General features: G+C 46.2%; 1 pseudogene; it reads right to left on the reverse strand.

Annotated features, from left to right (window-relative positions):
• Window positions 1–10,690: 10,690 nt before the first annotated feature.
• Window positions 10,691–11,615, reverse strand: LOC125642982 (olfactory receptor 52R1-like; annotated as a pseudogene).
• Window positions 11,616–11,843: the final 228 nt, after the last annotated feature.

The raw sequence follows: 11,843 nt of genomic DNA on the forward strand, positions 1-11,843 counted from the left end.
AGAGTAGGAGAGAAGTTCTCTCCTGCTTGTACCACGTGTTTCCATGACTTCCTGTATATGCCCAGAGTGATGGTCGCAGTAAAATTACCTGGATGGAGAGACAGTGTTAAATGAGACAATGCATGTACTACTGGGGGCTGTTCTCCTGGGTGAAGCAGATTGGTCGCCCTTCACACACTGAAAAATGATATTTTAATAATTCAGAGAAATGAACTATGAACAAATGACCTTACTAATCTGAATTCCATATTTTATGGTGCTCTCTGCCTCAATAATTCCCACTCATCGTGGTGTGGGAAACCTTACTGGGCACCAGTAGGAAACACAAGTGTGGATACTGGTTATTCATCATTGGTCCTTAGGCCTTATCTATACTACCAAGTTTTTTTTTGCTCAAAGCAGTTTTTGATGAAGAAACAGCGGCGGTGTACACACTGCAAAGCCGCTTTCAACAACGGAATTGCTCAGTTTCAGTGACAGAATATAATCACTTTGACAGGAGGTTTAAGGCTTTTTACGGAAATTTTTTGTTTATTTTATTGCTGAAATTGGCTCCACAAGGCATCCAACATTGCCCATCCTGACTGCTGTGGTGAACAGTTTCAACTCCTCTCCCCTCCAACGAGGTGAACAGCTTCCAGCCTTCCCCTTTTAAAGGCTCAGGAATTTTAAAATTAATCTTCCCGTTTGCTGGGTGTGGAGTGCTCACACCACACTTTCCCAGGTGGCCATGGCAGCTCCACACTTGGGCCACTGTGGAGCTCCTGAATCTGCTCCGTATTTGGGGAGAGGAGGCTGTGCAGTCCCATCTGCGCTCCAGCCCTAGGAACTGTGATACCTTAGGGCAGATTTCATGCAGCTTGTGGGAAAAGAGCTGTGATCAGGACACCCTGCAGTGCACAGCAAAGGGGAAGGACCTGAGGCACGCGTACCAGAAGGCAGGGGAGGCAAACAGTATCTGTGTTGCTGTGCCACAGAGCTGCCATTTTTATAAGAAGTTGGATGTTATCTTCAAAAGTGACCCCATTTCCACCACCAAGAACCCTGTGGGTACTTCGGTGGGGGTACTCCTATCAGTGTAGTTAATCCACCTCTCTGAGAGGTAGTAGCTCTTTCGATGAAGAATTCTTCAGTAGACTTCTTGCTGTATATACCAGGGTTAGGTTGCTCTAGCTATAACTCTGAGGGGTGTGATTTTTTTTTCGATTGCAAAAAGGAGCAAATGCAATTTTCATTTGCATTAGCAGAGGCATAGCATGCCAGTCACGGGAGGGGAGAGTAGCCCTTTTCTTGGTGATGGTGAGGCCTCAGCTGGAGTATTGTGCCCAGTTTGGGTCTCCAATATATAGGAGGGATGTAGAGAAACTGGAAAGGATCCAGAGGCAAGTGACAAAGATGAGCCACAGGGTGGAATGGAAGCCATACGAGCAAAGGCTGAAGAAACTGGGTATGATCAGTTTGGAAAAGGGAGGATTTTGGGGGGACCTGAGAGCGGTCTTGAGATACTTGAAAGGTTGCCATAAAAAAGATGGAGGAAAGTTGTTCTCTGTTGCCACATGGGGCAGGGAAGAGGCAATGGGTTCAAACTACAGCACAGCAGATTTAGATTTAATCTCAGATAAACTTCCCAACTGTAAGAACATGAGGACAATGGAACAGACGCCCAGGCAGGTTGTGGAAAGTCCTTCATTAGAGGTTTTCAACAGGAGGCTGGATAGTCATCTGTCTGGGGCGGTTTAGACACAACAAATCCTGCATCTAGGCAGAGGTTAGACTAGCTGATCCTTGTAGCACCTTTTAACTCTGTTGCTCTTTTGACTCCATGATATCAAATCCTGGTGTCGACCAGGTCCTATTCAAACACAAGTTATGGAGCTCAATACTGGGGTAACTGGGAGAAATGTAATGGCCTGTCTTACACAGGAGGTCAGACTGGATGATCTGATGGTCCCCTCTGACTATAAACCCTATGAATCTATCAATATAGAAAGTAGTCCAGGCATTTATATTTATTCTGTCTCATAACACACAAACAAGGGAATATTCAATTACACTGAAAAGCTAAACATATAAAATTGATAAAAGAAAACTTGTTACATAAAACATATTTGGCCTGTGGAACTCCTTGCCACAGACATTATTGGAGCAAAGAGCTTAGCAGAACGGGATTCACAAATGGATTGGCCATAGTTGGTGGTGCTGGTGGCATCACCCAGAGTTGAGTCTGTCTGACACCTTCAATGACAAGACTTCATTTTCAGTTGCGTATAAGTTTGCCAAACATTAATCTGAAATTTCCCATGTTGGGTGTCTACTTCCGGTTGAATTGCATTTTAAAAGTTTCATGGCATAACAGTTCAGCCAACTTTGGGAATGAAGCTAGGGGAGAAGATGTCTTGCCCACATGGAAAAATTGTTATATTTATCCGAGCGAGGAGCCCTGGCACCTCCATGCTTTTCAGCAGATAAATTCTCGTAAGAGCCCCACCCCCGCCCCTACCCCATTAACAGCCAAAGCCCTAAATTTCAAGAGGAGGCGGTTACAGTGTCTGTGCATTAACACACAGCTGACTCCTGACGTTTTACTCAGTTCTTACTCCAGACTGGATGTTTTTCTGCAATATCTGCTTGAGGGCTTGTCTACATTTAAAACATGACAGCAGGGCTGCAACAGAGGCCTGAGCAAACTGCGGCTCGCGACCTCTGAATCTAGCCTTGTACTGGACGTCTACTAACAACTTTCATCCTCAAGGATCCACTGTGCCACTGAAATGAAGCCACCTTAGGGCAGGAGCCCATCATCGAGGGTCACAGTAAAGAGGGGCATTTTGGCCCATGATGCTAGAGCAAATTCAGCACCTGTGGCAAGGGCCCTGGGATGTTTAGTGGCTGTGTGGAGCAGAAATGAATTCAGACCTACTCTCTGTCCCATCATACGTATGTTGCAATTGGTTTGTCAAACCGAAAGAGATGGGTACCTGTGATTTCTGGGACGGAAGTCTCTTTGCTGGGAATCCCCCTCAGGCAGCCGTGTCCCACCCCTCTGTCACCCCAGCATCTGCAGAAGTATCCCATGCCGAGAGCTGACACAGGGATGTGCACTGTTTATAATATAGCTCTGTGCAATCCCAGTGGGGTTCGCCCAGCTCCTAGGGGAGAAGCGGTGTCTGGATGCAAACAGGCTGGAGACCAGACACTCTCTAGCCAGTCCCTCTCTTTCCATTGCTGTGCTATGTGCTTCTTATCCAGCTTTAACAGTAAACAGCAATTAAGGGACCTTCCCAAAGGGAAATGAGAACTCTTGAGCTCTGTGCTAAGTCAGAGAGGAATTGGCTGCTCTGTGTATGTGTGTATATTTAGAAATTATAGTTGATTACTAAGGAAGCTAGGGAGAGTGCCTAGGTCTCTTAGGGTCTGATGCTAAGTGCCCAGGAGGGATGGGTAGATAGTAGACAGACAGATCTGGAGAAAGATGACTGAGGGGAGACACAAACACTTTCTGGAGGCACATGGGGTTTTCGCTAAGTGATCAGAGATCAGTAATTCTCACATTAACTATTATCATACCACATAGAACCTTTCATTGAAGGATCTTCTAAATACGTAGCAAAGGAAAGTCACTATGAACATATCCCTATTATATCCATAGATAAACTGAAGGACAGGGAGACATGACTTGGTGAAAGTCAAACAGAGAATGACAGACAGAACCCAAGAGTCCTGAGTTTCCTGCCATAACAGCAGTCTCTCCATCAGTAACTGAATGCATGATAAGCGGGAAATGGACTCATACTGTCATAGGGGGTGTTCATTGGGTGTCCGTGACAGACTTCTGTAGGGTTCAACCTGGAACAGGGGTACCACTGAGCACTCTGACATACCAACCTGGGCCCCTCTCATACTGTGAGGCTCTGAAAAGCTTCAAGCCCATCCAGGTCTTGCACTTACACAGTTACATCAGAGCTGTACTGTCTTGCCCTTGTCAGAAGACTGACCAGTGTAAGTTTACTGCCCTGCCCCCTTCCCTCAATGTGGAGAGGACAATACACCAGCCCCTGTTCCTCAGCAGATTTCCCTTTGTACTTCAAACAACACACTGTTTTAGGTAAATAAATAGAAAGCAGATGTACTAAGTACAGAAAGATGGATTTTAAGTCGTTATAAGTTTTAGAGAACAGATCAAAGTTGGTTACTTAAGAAATAACCAAAATTACAATCTAAGATCTATATGCAAGACAGGATTTGAATCAAGGAGTGTCTTACCCTGATGGGAAAAACAGCCCACCCATCTTTCAGACACAGGCTAGAAACCCCTTCAGCTTGGGACAACATACCCAGTTCAGTTCTTATCCCTGAGGTGGTTCCGGGTGTTGAGTTGTGGGGGGAGTGAGTCCAAGTGACAATGTCACTTTCCCCCATTACAGCTTCTGTCATGTGGAGGGAACTTCATTTTTCCAAGCAAAAGCCCCCAGCGCAGTTAGTGGGAATCTTCGGGCACAAGACGGAGTTCAGTGTCACATGAGCTGGTCACATGCCCTTGCATGCTTCGATAATTCATAGCAGGGGCCATTATCCATATCCTGGCTCAACATTCACAGGAACATCCATCAGGTGGGGATAATCTTCTTCTAAGGCCTTTCATGTTTCTTAATGCACCATTACCTTGAATGGTTCATTCATAATATGCTGTCTAGATGGGATGTGAACTACATTGTGGCTGTTACCAAAGAGCAAACACATTTGAAATACAGGTACATAGTCAATATTCATAACTTTAGGTAAAAAAGAATACATGCATACAAATAGGGTAATCATGTTCTGTAAATGATAACTTTTCCATTGATACATTACTGGACAAACTTTATATAAAACACATTGTAATCATATGACCATGGTAAATATGGTGACGCGAGGGTGTTGCTTTGGAGCACATAATATCAGAACTCGCCCCTTAGTTTACGGCAGGAGTGTTTCTCAATGACTAATGCAGTGTCAGTGTGCCAAAGGCCTTAATTGGGTTTTGACCATACAACTCCCAAATGTTGCAAGCATTGTGGTGTTACCCACAGGTGTTCTTGCAAAGTTCTGTGTCCCTCCAACACTTTGTAGATCAGGCTAGTGAACTCAAAAGTCAGCCAGTGTGCCTTCTTAGGGTCACTAGAGAAACTCTATTAATGTCTGTGCAGCATTTTTTACCAGTGTGCTTTTCCAACTGGTGATATCTCAACAACGATATTCTACAAGGCCATGAAGTGGTGTGACTCAGTTTCCCCTTTTACACAGCAGACCAGGTTTATTATGGTTTCCCTGCTGAGAGAAGCTTTGAACCTCTTTACAGATGTTGGCTGAGAAGCACTATCCCCTGAGAAGCACTATAGGTCTTCTTGTTTACTACTCATAGCACGGCAAATAGCTTTTCCCAAAAATCATGCATATTACAACTTTTCATCAGATTTACCATCACTACCAAATTCTTTGTTGTTAGGTTTACTGTTAGTATCAAACTTTGCATCATCAGATTTAACATCATCACCAAATCTTTTATCCCAGGTAGATGTTTCCATATATTTTTATTCTACCATGCCTTTTGCTTGGACAATTTGGTTTGTTCAACATCCATTGGGTTGTTCAATTGCTCTATGAACCTCAGTATGTATTAATTTACTGTTTTTTTTTTCTTTTCCTTCAGTGTCCCGTTCAGTAGGGATCTCAGTCTAAGTTTATCTTTGGTGTCTTGGTATGCCCGGGGTGAGGTAAGGATGTAAGGGGACTTTGCATGTTTGCTTGCCCTCTGTGGAGCATCGAGGAATGGGGTAAAAAGGAACATGCTTCCCACCAAGTGTAAAACACTCTGTCTGTGCTTTATTCATAATAGATTCTTGTGTCTGCTCAAAATCATCACCTAGAGAAGACATCTCATCCACCGTTTTCACACTTTTCTCCCACAGACACTGTTTTACATCATCTTAACATATATTTAAGAAATGTTCCTCAGCAACAACATCAAACATTCCTTCAAAGCTTGTAAAACCTTTGCTCCTTGCCCACTTCCCCATCAGATCCTTCATTTTATTCACATATTCCGCATTACTCATACCAGCACCCCTCTGAGGATTTGTCAGTTTCACTCTATATGTTTCAGGAGTAATCTGAAATTGTTTCAAATCCATTTCTTTGAATTTAGAATAATCTAAATGATTCTCAATTAGCATTTTATTGACTATATCCAGATCTTCACCAATTAACTTTGCAACTAAAGTGGGCATCTTCTGGTTATCAGGAATCATATGAATCACAAATAGCGTCTCAAAGCTAGTGAAGTATTCAGCGATATCAGCTGCCTCGTTGTATTCAGGACACATCTGTTCTGATTGGTGGACTTTTGAAGAGGTCCCTGCCTTTCTCCTTTCCAACCTCTGACCACCTCTCCAGTCAAAGTTTTTTTCTTCTAGTTGTGTTCTAAAGTGTTGAGTTGTGGGGGGAATGAGACCAAGTGGTGATAACACTTCCCCCTTTTCTAGCTTCTGCCATGTGGAGGGAACTTCATTGTCCCAAACAGAGATACCAGCACAGTTAGTGGAAAAGTACAGGCACAAGATGGAGTCCCGTGTCACATGAGCTGGCCACATGCCCTTCCATGCTTTGATGAGTCACAGCAGGGGCCTTTACCCATATTTCGGCTACAGGTGGGGACAAGCTTCTACCATGGCCCATTGTGTTCATCGATGAGCCACCCAGTCAAATATCCATTCACAGTGTGCTGGCTAGACTGGATTTAAACTACTTTGTGGGAGTTACCACAGGAGCAAACACATTTGAAATACAGGTAGCTCATCAACATTTATTACTTCAGAGGCAAAAATGATACAGACACACAGATAGGACAATCACATGCAGCAAACCACGGTGTTTCCATAGATACCTCACATGACATATTTTGTACAAGATTTGTTGGAACGATATAACAGTGGTGAAAGTGGGGTACCAGGGTTTTGCTTTGGGGGTAGAGAGTGTCACAGCAATGTACCTATAGAACTGGAGCTCTCTGAATCCTAATTTGTATTTTTATATAAGACAGACATCCATGATGATCATCATCATGATCATCATGATCCATGATGGCAGAGCCATTGGCCATTATCTTTGAAAACTCGTGGCAAACCGGGGAAGTCCCGGATGACTGGAAAAAGGCTAATGTAGTGCCAATCTTTAAAAAAGGGAAGAAGGAGGATCCTGGGAACTACAGGCCAGTCAGCCTCACCTCAGTGCCTGGAAAAATCATGGAGCAGGTCCTCAAAGAATCAATCCTGAAGCACTTGCATGAGAGGAAAGTGATCAGGAACAGCCAGCATGGATTCACCAAGGGAAGGTCATGCCTGACTAATCTAATCGCCTTTTTTGATGAGATTACTGGTTCTGTGGATGAAGGGAAAGCAGTGGATGTATTGTTTCTTGACTTTAGCAAAGCTTTTGACACGGTCTCCCACAGTATTCTTGTCAGCAAGTTAAGGAAGTATGGGCTGGAAGAATGCACTATAAGGTGGGTAGAAAGTTGGCTAGATTGTCGGGCTCAACGGGTAGTGATCAATGGCTCCATGTCTAGTTGGCAGCCCGTATCAAGTGGAGAGCCCCAAGGGTCGGTCCTGGGGCCGGTTTTGTTCAATATCTTCATAAATGATCTGGAGGATGGTGTGGATTGCACTCTCAGCAAATTTGCGGATGATACTAAACTGGGAGGAGTGGTAGATACGCTGGAGGGGAGGGATAGGATACAGAAGGACCTAGACAAATTGGAGGATTGGGCCAAAAGAAATCTGATGAGGTTCAATCAGGATAAGTGCAGGGTCCTGCACTTAGGACGGAAGAACCCAATGCACAGCTACAGACTAGGGACCGAATGGCTAGGCAGCAGTTCTGCAGAAAAGGACCTAGGGGTGACAGTGGACGAGAAGCTGGATATGAGTCAGCAGTGTGCCCTTGTTGCCAAGAAGGCCAATGGCATTTTGGGATGTATAAGTAGGGGCATAGCGAGCAGATCGAGGGATGTGATCGTTCCCCTCTATTCGACACTGGTGAGGCCTCATCTGGAGTCCTGTGTCCAGTTTTGGGCCCCACACTACAAGAAGGATGTGGATAAATTGGAGAGAGTCCAGCGAAGGGCAACAAAAATGATTAGGGGTCTGGAACACATGAGTTATGAGGAGAGGCTGAGGGAGCTGGGATTGTTTAGCCTGCAGAAGAGAAGAATGAGGGGGGATTTGATAGCTGCTTTCAACTACCTGAAAGGGGGTTCCAAAGAGGATGGCTCTAGACTGTTCTCAATGGTAGCAGATGACAGAACGAGGAGTAATGGTCTCAAGTTGCAGTGGGGGAGGTTTAGATTGGATATTAGGAAAAACTTTTTCACTAAGGGGGTGGTGAAACACTGGAATGCGTTACCTAGGGAGGTGGTAGAATCTCCTTCCTTAGAGGTTTTTAAGGTCAGGCTTGACAAAGCCCTGGCTGGGATGATTTAACTGGGAATTGGTCCTGCTTCGAGCAGGGGGTTGGACTAGATGACCTTCTGGGGTCCCTTCCAACCGTGATATTCTATGATTCTATGATTCTATGTCCTGAAAAAGACTGCATTCTCCTCTGTACCTATAGAATTGGAGCTCTCTGAATCCTAATTTGTATTTTTATATAAGACAGACACCCATGTCCTGAAAAAGACTGCATTCTCCTCTGTACCGTAGGAGAAAAGCATGCCGAGGTACAGAGCAAAGGAAACTAGCCTCAGGGCCTTGGCGCTTGGTGTGCAGCTCCCCGCTCCCAGAAGGAGGCGCTTGAATGGAAGCTGCACCCTGAGACTGGGCCTAGAGACCCAGAACTAGAAACTCAGAGCGAGAGGCCCCCATCTGGTGGGCATCCAGCCACGGGAGCTTGCGCAGGTCTGTGACAGCAAACCTGGAGCTGCTTCCTTGATGCTAGGGGACTGTGAGTGGAAGGAGAGTGGGGTGGGTGATCCCAAACCTGTGTGAAGAGGTCCACAAGCTGTTCTCTTCACCCTAACGTGGTTCAGCTCTCCCAGACTCTCCCATTGCTTCAGCACACCCTTGCCATAGCTCCCCATTGGGCGCACTCTCTTTCTAGTTTCTCTCTTTCCGGGCACAGGATTGTTAAAGCAACAGACCCAGGCCTTGCAAATGGGGTTTCTAAAACATTTCCTTTACTTTAGACAGCACAAGAGATCCCGAATACACACAATACAATACCTGTCCACCATTCCCTGCCTCAGTGAACATAAGATCATAAGAACGGCCATACTGGGCCAGACCATAGCTCCATGTAGCCCCGTATCCTGTCTTCCGACACTGACCAATGCCAAGTATTCCAGAGGGAATCCATACCCTGTCAACCATTCCTAGCTTCTGGCAAACAGAGGGAAGGGACACCATCCCTGCCCATCCTGGTTAATAGCCATTGATGGGCCTATCCTCTATGATTTTATCTAGTCCTTTTTTTTTTAATCCTGTTATAATTGTGACCTTCCCAACATCCTCTGGCCAGGTGTTCCACAGGTTGACTGTGCATTGTGTGTAGGAAAGCTCCTTTTTTTTTTGTTTTAAACCTGCTCCCTATTCATTTCATTTGGTGACCCCTTGTTCTTGTGTTATGAGAAGGCTTAAATAACACTTCTGTATATACTTTCTCCACACGAGTCATGATTTTATGATATTCTCCATCTTATTATCTATCCCTTTCTTAATCATTACCAACATTCTGTTCCCTTTTTTGACTGTTCCTGCCAATTGAATGGATGTTTTCAGAGAACTATCGACAATGACTCCAAGATCACTTTCCTGAGTGATAAAAACTCATTTAGACCCCATCATTTTATACACATATTTGGCTTATTTGGAATGATGTTTTCCAACGTGCATGACTTTGTCCACAGCACCCTGGAGGAATCTTTGGGATTTGTTCAGAGCCCTTTGGCGTGTCCAGGGGCCACCTCCTGGAACTCCTGGCTTCTCCTCCAGCTTGAATCGGTCTCTCTACTGCAGTCAGAGCCCTGCAACCAAAGAGTCCCCTCTGCTGCCCTTGTGCCTCTCTCCGACTCCAGCTTCTTCTGGTTCAGCCAGTCTCTGTGTTTATAAAGGGCTGGACCAAACCCTCCTCTCTCTGTTCCCTCTTCTGGGGAGGTTTCATTCCTTCTACACCCTTCCCTCTGCTGAGATGCTGGAGAAAACTGGCTTTTATCTAGAATGCAGTTACTCCCTTCTTCTGTCCCGGCGAGATCTGCTTAGGTGCTGAGAGTCTTAAACGACCAACCTATTTACAGACAGATGCCTCCGCCCCAGCCTCCTGCCCCTGAGCATAAGGTGTGTGAGTGAAGAGTACAGGAAAAACCCAGAGACATAAGGATAACAAAAGTTCACAGCCTCAAATGAGACTTAATGCGGTTTCCACCCATCCTGGTTTTACCTGGACAGTCTGGTTTTTGGTTGCTGTTTCTGGGTGCCTGCATCACCCAGACACGGGCACCCAGACACAGAAGGGCTAATGCAAATAAGGAGCCCACTCAGAGTCCATGGCGACAGTTCTACGATCACATACCATTGTGAGTGATGTCAGACCATGAAGGAGCCAGAGGCCATGGTGATGAATGTTGTATATTCCTAGATTAAATTAGACAGGCACACACTGCTCAGATTCCTTTCTGCTGGAAGAGACGGAGCACCCTCTCCCGGATCTGTTTGTTTTTCACCCCATACACAACAGGGTTTAGCATTGGGGGGCACCCACAGAGATTGGCCACCAGGATGTGGACATGGTGGGGAACATTGAGGCCAAAGGGGTGGGTGAGGAAGATGAAGAGGCCAGGGCTGTAGCACGCCAGGACGACACACAAGAGAGATGTGCAGGTGCTGAAGGCCTTGAGACGGCAGCAGCCTCAGCACGGCCTTGAGGATCGTAGCACAGGACACAGAGATGATAAGCACATCAAATCTCACCAGCATAAAAGCCACAAATAGTCCATAAATGGCACTGACTGTAGCATCCCCACACCTCAGCTTCACCACGGCCATGTGCTCGCAGTATGAGTGGGAGATGAGGCAGCGCTGGCAGAAGGGCAGCCTGCGGACAAGGAGGGAGAAGGGGCTCACCAGAAGGACCCCACGTGCCAGCACCAGGCTCCCCCTTGTCACTATGGCTGGGACGGACAGGATGCTGGAGTGCTGGAGGGGGCAGCAGATGGACATGTAGCAATACAAGGCCAGGGCCAAGAGCATGCCCGAGTCCACCAACGAGATGGAGTGGACAAAGAACATCTGGGTGAGGCAGGCATAGAACGCAATCTCCCTGGAGCCCAGCCAGAAGATGCTCAGCTTTTTGGGCAGGGTGGACGTGGATAGAACCAGGTCGGTGATGGCCAGCATGGCCAGGAAGAGGTGCATCAGCTCTTGCAGGCTCGACTCGGTCTTTATAATGCAGAAAACAATGACATTTCCCAGCACAGCAATGACATACATGATGCAGAAAGGGAAGGTGATCCAGAACTGGGCCTCCTGCAGCCCAAGGATGCTGACCAGGAGGAAGGCAGCAGGGAGGGAGCGGGTGGGACATGACATGAGCTGCTGTTCTTCTCCTGCCTGAGATGGGAGAACTTTGACCCTCTAAACAAGCAGCAAAGATCCCAGGAGGGCTGATTCAATTCCTGGGAAAGAGGGGTGCAAGTGAGTTACTGAATATTGGATCCAGTTCCTCTGTTCCAAATACCAGCTTCTGCCCCAGGACAGCAACGTACACGGAATCACTGGAGTCAGGGGTTGTGGCAGCACGGTCTGTCTCTCCAGAGA

The sequence above is a fragment of the Caretta caretta genome, chromosome 1 (genome assembly GCF_965140235.1).
Source record: "Caretta caretta isolate rCarCar2 chromosome 1, rCarCar1.hap1, whole genome shotgun sequence".
NCBI lineage: Eukaryota > Metazoa > Chordata > Testudines > Cheloniidae > Caretta > Caretta caretta.